The following is a 7,907-nucleotide window of genomic DNA, read 5'->3' on the forward strand; positions in this document are numbered from 1 at the left end:
CGCTGAGTAAACCGACACCAGTGTCTTCGTCCCAGAGCGGGTTGAGAACGGCGAGGAGGCGCTGCCGGAGTGGTTAGGGCTAAACCCAGATGACGACGAGGACTCGGCGGAGGTGATCGACTCCAGTGGCGAAGAGGAAGGCGAGGAGGAGGAAGGAGACGAGGAGGAGGCGCCAGAGGTCGAGGCAGACGGCCAGCCCCAGCCCGACCGCGCCTCTAGCAACGAGCCGCGCACAACTGAGCCAGCTGTCGCCAGGGGTGATCAGGCGGAGACCAACCAGCCGACTGCCCCGCCAACTGGCACGGCCGACCCCTCTGGTCCTCCGAGTCCGTCCGCGGCTTCCTAGGCTGCCACTTTATCTTTGTTTTTCCTGCTTAGTAGTCTCAACGAACTTGTTATTTCACACAATTCCACCCACTGGGTGTGGGTGTATCTTGAGCTTCTATTTGATGATTCGGCCAAGGACCTTTCTATGTAAATATTTATCCGCGTTCTATCTCTTCTTGCTTATTGCTCTTTGACTTTTTCCTTTGCTGCCTTCCCTTGGTTGCCGTTTGGCTAGTCGGACAGCCGCTCAACGGACTACTGCTAGATCAAATACTTGGCTTCTTTGGGTGGCAAGTACTTAGCCATTTAGAGTTTTTAGCAAGTTAATTGAGAAAACGGCGAGTCGGCTGCTCGAGAGTCGGTTGCAAAAGGCTGGAAACCGGCTTAAGCTATGTGCATGCTTTGCGTCCTTAGCCATTTTTCATATGGACACCCATTCTACCTTACTCCTGCTTGCCAGTCAGTCGCTCCACGATCTGCGGCTTCTAACCGGAGACGGCTTGAGTGCCACACACTACTTGTCCGGCTGCAGGAAGTCATTTCATAGCTCAAGACGGCAAGTCCCCGGGCCGACTAGTCGAACCCGGTGCCAAGCGAAAAAGAATAACATACTCATAGGCATAACCCATTATCATATAGATAAAAGAAGGCAGTCCCTGAGATCTTCTCGAGGGGCCTGAAGTCTTCGTACTTTAATACAAAAGGTAGCGTGATACATACTGCATTAACTGTAAAATCTTCGGAGGAGATTTTCATTCCATGGTCGCTCCATCTCCTTGCCGGAGTTGTCTCTTTTGCATGCTCGGGGCTTCTGAGCGTCGATTAGGTAGTTGGAGTTATTGCCCAACACCTTGCTGATGATGAAGGGGCCTTCCCAAGGTGCTGAGAGCTTGTGCTGGCCAGCTGTTCACTGAATCAGCCGAAGCACAAGGTCTCCTTCTTGGAAAGATCGCGGCTTGACCTTCCGATTGTAGTATCGATGTAGGCTCTGCTGGTAGATGCTGGACCGGCTGAGTGCCAACAGCCGGCCCTCTTCCATCAGATCGACGCCGTCTTGACGTGCTTCCTCTGCTTCCTCCTTGGTGTACATGGTGACTCGAGGGGAGTCGAACTCTATGTCCGTTGGGATGACGGCTTCGGCACCGTAGACGAGGAAGAAGGGCGTGAAGCCGGTTGAATTGTTTGGAGTCGTGCGTAGGCTCCATAGGACCGCTAGAAACTCATCAAGCCAGCAGCCTGCCGAGCGCTCCAGAGGCTCGACCAGCCGGGGATTGATGCCAGACAGGATTAGGCCGTTTGCTCGCTCTACTTGGCCGTTGGACTACGGATCGGCAACGGACGCTAAGTCCAGTCGGATGCCCTGTGTCGTGCAAAAACGGGCCAAGGCACCTTTGGCAAAGTTTGTGCCGTTGTCGGTGATGATGCTGTGCGGTATGCTGTACCAAATTGTGATGTCGGAGATGAAGGTCACAACAGTCGGACCATTCAAACTCCTGATTGGCTTTGCTTCTATCCACTTGGTGAACTTGTCCACTGCAACAAGTAAATGAGTCAAACAACCTCGCGCCGTCTTGAATGGTCCGACCATGTCCAGGCCCCAAACAGCAAAGGGCCCGGCAATAGAATAGTTTTGAGCGCCAAAGCCGACTGATGAGGCTTAGAGCGGAACTTCTGACACCCCTTGCATTTTTGGACTAGAGACTTGGCGTCCTCAAGAGCAGTCGGCCAGAAGAAGCCATGGCGGAAAGCTTTGGCGACGAGTGCTCTTGAAGCCGCATGATGGCCACATTCGCCTCGATGGATGTCTTTGAGGATTGCCTGGCCTTGCTCTGGCTCCACACACCGCTGGTGAATACCAGTGACGCTGTGCCTTACGAGTTCTCTATTGATGATGGTGTACGCTGCCGCCCGACGTTGGACTTGCCGAGCCAAGATCTCATCGGCTGGCAGCTCTTTGTTCACCAAGAATTTGAGGATGGGTTGGGCTCATGAAGGTGCTGCAATTTCTGCAACCGCCAAGACTGCGACTTGGACGAGGGTGGGTGGGCCGGGAGGTGGCAGGTTGGAGTCGGAAGCCGCTTGCTGCATCGATGAAGTCCCCGGGCAGATTGGCGTAGTCCCCGGGCCGGGTTCTGAAGTCTCCGGGCCGGCCACCACAGTCCTCGGGCCAGGTGCGACTGCCACGATCCCCGCACCGTCTTCCGGAACACTCACGGCGGCTGCGGGGGCTCTTGAGTCGGATCCGACTACTTTAGGAGGAGCCGGCACGAAGATGGAGTCTGACTCCGGTGATGGCTTGACGGACGGCTTGAGGAGGCGCTGAAGGGCGACGCCAGATGGTATAGCCTGACAGGTGGAGCCGATTCGCGCCAGGGCGTTTGCTTGGTCGTTGTCGTTTCTTGGTACATGGAGAAACTCGCATCCCTCGAAATACCCACTGAGTTGCTGTACGAGGAAGCGGTAGCTCGCCATGTTTGCATCCTTGGCGTCCCAATCTCCTGACGACTATTGGACCACCAAGTCGGAGTCACCATAACACAGGATCCGGCGAATGCCGAGCTCTTTGGCTAGCCGGAGCCCGTGAATGAGTGCCTCGTACTCGGCAACGTTGTTGGAGGCGGCAAAATGGATTTGCAGCATATACTTGAGCTTGTCGCCCTTGGGAGAGGTGAGGATGATGTTGGCTCCCAAGCCGGTGAGCATCTTGGAGCCGTCGAAGTGCATTCGCCAATGGGTGGAGTCGGGCGCTTGTGGTAGACACTGGGTTTCGGCCCAGTCGACGAAGAAGTCGGCCAGCGCTTGTGACTTGATGGCGGTGCGAGGCTGGTAGTAGATGGTGTAGGGGGCCAAATCTATGGCCCACTTGGCCACTCGTCCCGAAGCATCTCGGCTGCCGATGATCTTGGCTAGAGGAGCCGTGCAGACCATAGTGATTGGATGCTCTTGGAAGTAAGGCTTCAATTTCTTGGTGGCAAAATGCACACCATAGCACATCTTCTGGTAGTGGGGGTAGTTTTGCTTGGAGGTCGACAGTACTTCACTCAAATAATACACCGGTCTCTGAACTGGTAGTGCTTTGCCTTCCTCCTTGCGCTCTACTACAATGACCGTGCTGACCACTCGGCTGGTGGCGGCGATGTAGAGGAGCATGGGCTCCTTAGGAGTCAGAGCCGCCAGAACAGGTGGAGTCGCCAGCATCCTCTTTAGTTGGACAAATGCTTCGGCCGCCTTGTGGTTCCACTCGAAAAAAGTGGTCTTCTTCATGAGTTGGTACAGGGGAAGAGTCTTCTCGCCCAACTGACTGATGAATCGGCTGACGGACGCCAAACAGCCAGTGAATTTTTGTACGTCCAGTAGTCGGCTGGGTACCTCCATCCTTTCAATTGCCTTGATCTTCACAGGGTTGCATTCTATGCCGCGTTCGGAGACCGGGAAACCAAGGAGCTGGCCGGCTGGTACTCCGAAGACGCATTTCTCCGGGTTGAGCTTGATCTGGAATCGGTGCAAGTTGTCGAAGGTCTCCTTGAGGTCTTCCAGCAGTGTTCCACGCTTCCCCGTCTTTACCACTACATCATCCATGTAGACGTGAGCATTTATGCCGAGCTGCTTGAGGAGACACTTCTGCATGCATCGTTGGAAGGTGGCGCCGGCATTCCTCAAGCCAAACGTCATGGTTAGGTAGCACAAAGCTCCAAACAGCATGATGAAGGCAGTCTTCAGCCTGTCGGCTGGGTTTAACTTGATCTGGTGATACCCTGAATATGCATCCAAGAAACTCAACAGCTCGCATCCGGCTGTGGAGTCTATCACTTGGTCGATCCTTGGCAAGGAGAATGGGTCCTTGGGGCATGCTTTGTTGAGGCTTGTGTAGTCAATACACATTCGCCATTGCTTGTTCTTCTTCAGTACCAAGACCGGGTTGGCCAGCCATTCTGGGAAAAATACTTCCATGATGAAGCCGGCTGCGAGCAGCCGGGCTATCTCTTCTCCAACAACTCTCCTCTTTTCTTCTGACAAGCGGTGTAAAGGCTGTCTGACTGGTTTGGAATCAGATCGGACGTGTAATTTGTGCTCGGCGAATTCCGTCGGGACACCTGGCATGTCCTTGGGGGACCATGCGAAGATGCCTCGATTCTCATGGAGGAAATCGACGAGCTCGCCTTCCTATTTGCTGTCGAGGTTGGCGCCTACGACAGCGTACCTCTCTGGGTGCTCCGGGTCCAAAGGTATCTTCTTTGTTTCCTTGGCCGGCTTGAACGAGCCCTCAGCTTCCGACTCTTTGGGATCAGGCGACATCTCTGGCTGCTTGCCTGCCATCGCCACAACTCGATCTAGCAGCCGCTTCTCAGCTGCGATCACGAGGGACTCAACCAGCCGACTGCTCTCTGATGCGCAGGCGGACGACTTCTTGTAGTCGCCAGTTATGGTCAGAATCCCTTTGGAACTCGGCATCTTCATCTTGAGGTAGGCATAGTGGGGGACAACCATGAACTTGGCCAGGGCTGGCCGGCCAAGCAATGCATGGTATGGGCTCTCTTGGTCCACCACCTCGAACCATATTGACTCATGGAGGAAATGATCTTTGTCTCCGAAGAGGACGTCGATCAAGATCTTGCCGATTGGCGAGCAGGAAAGGCCAGGGACTATGCCGTGGAACACTGTCCGGCTAGACTGCAGTTGCCTCTGCCTGATTCCGAACTTCTCCATGGTGTCTTTGTACAAGATGTTGATGCTGCTGCCGCCGTCTATCAGGACTCTGAAAAAATGAGCAGCTCACTTGTCCGTGGCAAAGGTGGCGTCCAAAACCAAGGCATAGGAGCCGGGTCTGGGCATTACTTTGGGGTGGTCAGCCCGACTCCAGCTGATGGGCTTCTCTGACCAGTGCATGAACTCAGGTGTGTTAGAAGCTACTGTATTCACCTCCTGCTGCTGCAGCCGTCTGCTGCGTCGATCGTCGTCCACACTGGTGAACACGACGTATGCTCCCTGCTCTTCTGGGTACTCGTCTTGCACTACGCCGACTGGTCTGACCGCCGGCTGCTTGGGCGGAGGGGGAGGCATAAGGCCGTCTCCTTTTGCGATCCTGGTGAGCTAGTGGCATTTCCGAGTGGTGTAGTTGGATGGCTTCGCTCCACTGTGGAACTTGCAGGGTCCATCCAGAGTCTGCTCATACGAGAAAGTCGGCTGCCAGTTGGACTTGCCGCCCTTCTGACGTCTGAGCAGAGGCTGCCCTTCTGGCTGTTGATCTTCAACTGTTGCCACCTGCCGACTAGTGGAAGTCGGCGGGGGGGGGGGGGGGGCTTTATGCTTGTGGTCGTTCTGCTGTTGACGCCGACTGGTGTCTCCAGCTGGGGATCGGGGAGCCTGAGGAGCCACTTTGCCGGTTGCGCTGACTTGAATCTCCGTCTTCATGGAGGAATCGGCCATGGCGTATTTGTCTGCTATGATCAGCAGCTCGTCGAGGGTTTCCAGCTCATCACAGAGAAGCTTGTGCTTGAGGAGGGTGCCCTCTCGGCATCTTGCAGTGAAGTACTCAATAGCCCGCACCTCGTGCACGCCCTCGCAAGAGTTGTGGAGCTCGGCCTAGCGCGTGAGGTAGTCGCGAGTTGACTCGCTGGGGCCTTGCACGCACAAGGAGAGCTGGCGGGGTTTGGGAGGTCGCTTGTACGTGCTGGTGAAGTTGCGGACGAAGGCGTCGGTGAAGTCGACCCAACTGTTGATGCTGCGGGGCCTTAAGCTGTTTAGCCATGTTCGGGCTGTGCCCTGGAGCATGAGTGGAACGTACTTCACAGCGACACGCTTGTTGCCGTTTGCTATGCTGACGGCCGTGGAGTAGTCGACCAGCCAGTCCTCCGGCTTCACGGAGCCGGTGTACTTGGGTGTGTCTCTGGGGAGCGTGAACCCTTTGGGGAAGGGCTCGTCTCGGATGCAGGGGCCAAAACACGGCGGACCCAACTCATCTTCTTCCTCAAGCGCTAGGGATCAGTGGAGACGGTCGATCCGATGGCGGGCGTCGTTCTCACAGACTCCCTCTCGGCGGCCAAGGCGGTCGCCGAGCGTCGGGTGATCAACAGGCGGCAGGGAGACTCGCCTTTCCCTCCGAGGGGGAGGAGGCGGACAGTCGTCCCGTCGTTCCATTGTTCTTGGGCGGCCGTCTCGGTCACGCTCTATGGTGATGCGAGTCCGACTGCGGCTGGCAGCCGGCTCCTTGTCTTTTCTTTCGCGGACGCCGCCAGTCGGCGTCCAAGACTCCGTGCCTTGGTCTCGGCGCGGAAGCAGGTTGTCATTCCGTCGGCGCGGCGCATCAGTGTGGCAGCCGGCCTCGTTCTGCTCAGCAGCCGCGTCGAGGAGTCGCTGGACGCGCTTCGTCATCAAGCGACGCACTTCGCCCTCGAACTTGTCCAACTCGTCCGCTGCCGCCTGGACGGCTCGAATGTTCTCCGCAGGCGTGGCGTAGACGGGGCGATTTTCCCCGAACAGATCGGTGATAGCCGCACCGCGCTGCTGGACCGTGCCAAGGCAGTTAGGCCCAGCTGGAGCCGGTGTGCCGCCCACCGTGCGGTCCATCTCGCGCTGGTAGGCTTCTGACAGGCGTCTCATGCTGGCCAGCTTTTTGGCGCCTTCGACTAGCTGAAGGCGGCGTGCCTCCAGCGTCTCGGTGTAGGCATCTTCAGGGATGGGCGCTGCCAGGTCCTGCAGCGCCGCGTGGAGCGGGTCGTAATCACCCCCGCTGGAGTGCTCGCCATGATCGATGACAAGCACTTCCGTGACGGTGCTTCTGCCGCTCTCCGCGCGAAGAAGCGGCTCGTCGTAGACCACCATGTTGGTGGGGAACGTGTCAAGCGACACGGTGTCGGAGTCGACCAGCATCGGATCAGTGGAGCCTACGAACTCCATGTCCCCAGCCACTACTAGGGAAAAGGCTAGCAGCAGCGCGGGTTTTAGGCCTATTAGCAGCGCGGGTGCCCGCGCTACCAATAAGGCGCTACAGCTAACTCTTAGTAGTAGCGCTGCCTGTACCCGCGCTACCACTATTGACTATAGCAGCAGCGCTTTTCAGGAATGCGCTGCTATTATTTAGCTGTAGCGATTTCCGGGTCCAGCGCTACTATTATATCTTTCACCATTTCCCCATTCCAGCTTCGATAAACTGCAATTTCCAGATACTAGGTACTACTAGATATCAATTTCATAAAGCATTATAGGTACTAGGTAGTACTCCCTCGGTTCGAAATTACTCGTCGTGGTTTTAGTTCAAATTTGAACTCAAACCATGACGAGTAATTTGGAACCGAGGGAGTACTAGATAACAATTTCATATATACTCAACATGCATCCTCAAGCAGTACAAGGTGACATCGACGACAATCATCATATTTAGTTCTAGATGATATCGACGACGATCATCATATGTAGTTCTACATGATATCGACAACGATCATCATATGTAGTTCTAGATGATATAGCCACACACACATATGTAGTTCTAGATGATATCGACGACAATCATCATCCTCAAGCCTGGGCAGTGGGTGTTCCTGATAGTAATTAGGATGGCCTGTCCAGCACGAAGATTCTTG

This window comes from Triticum urartu, chromosome 6A (assembly GCF_056163025.1).
Source record: "Triticum urartu cultivar PI428250 chromosome 6A, HENAU_Tu73, whole genome shotgun sequence".
In the NCBI taxonomy this organism is placed as follows: Eukaryota; Viridiplantae; Streptophyta; class Magnoliopsida; order Poales; family Poaceae; genus Triticum; species Triticum urartu.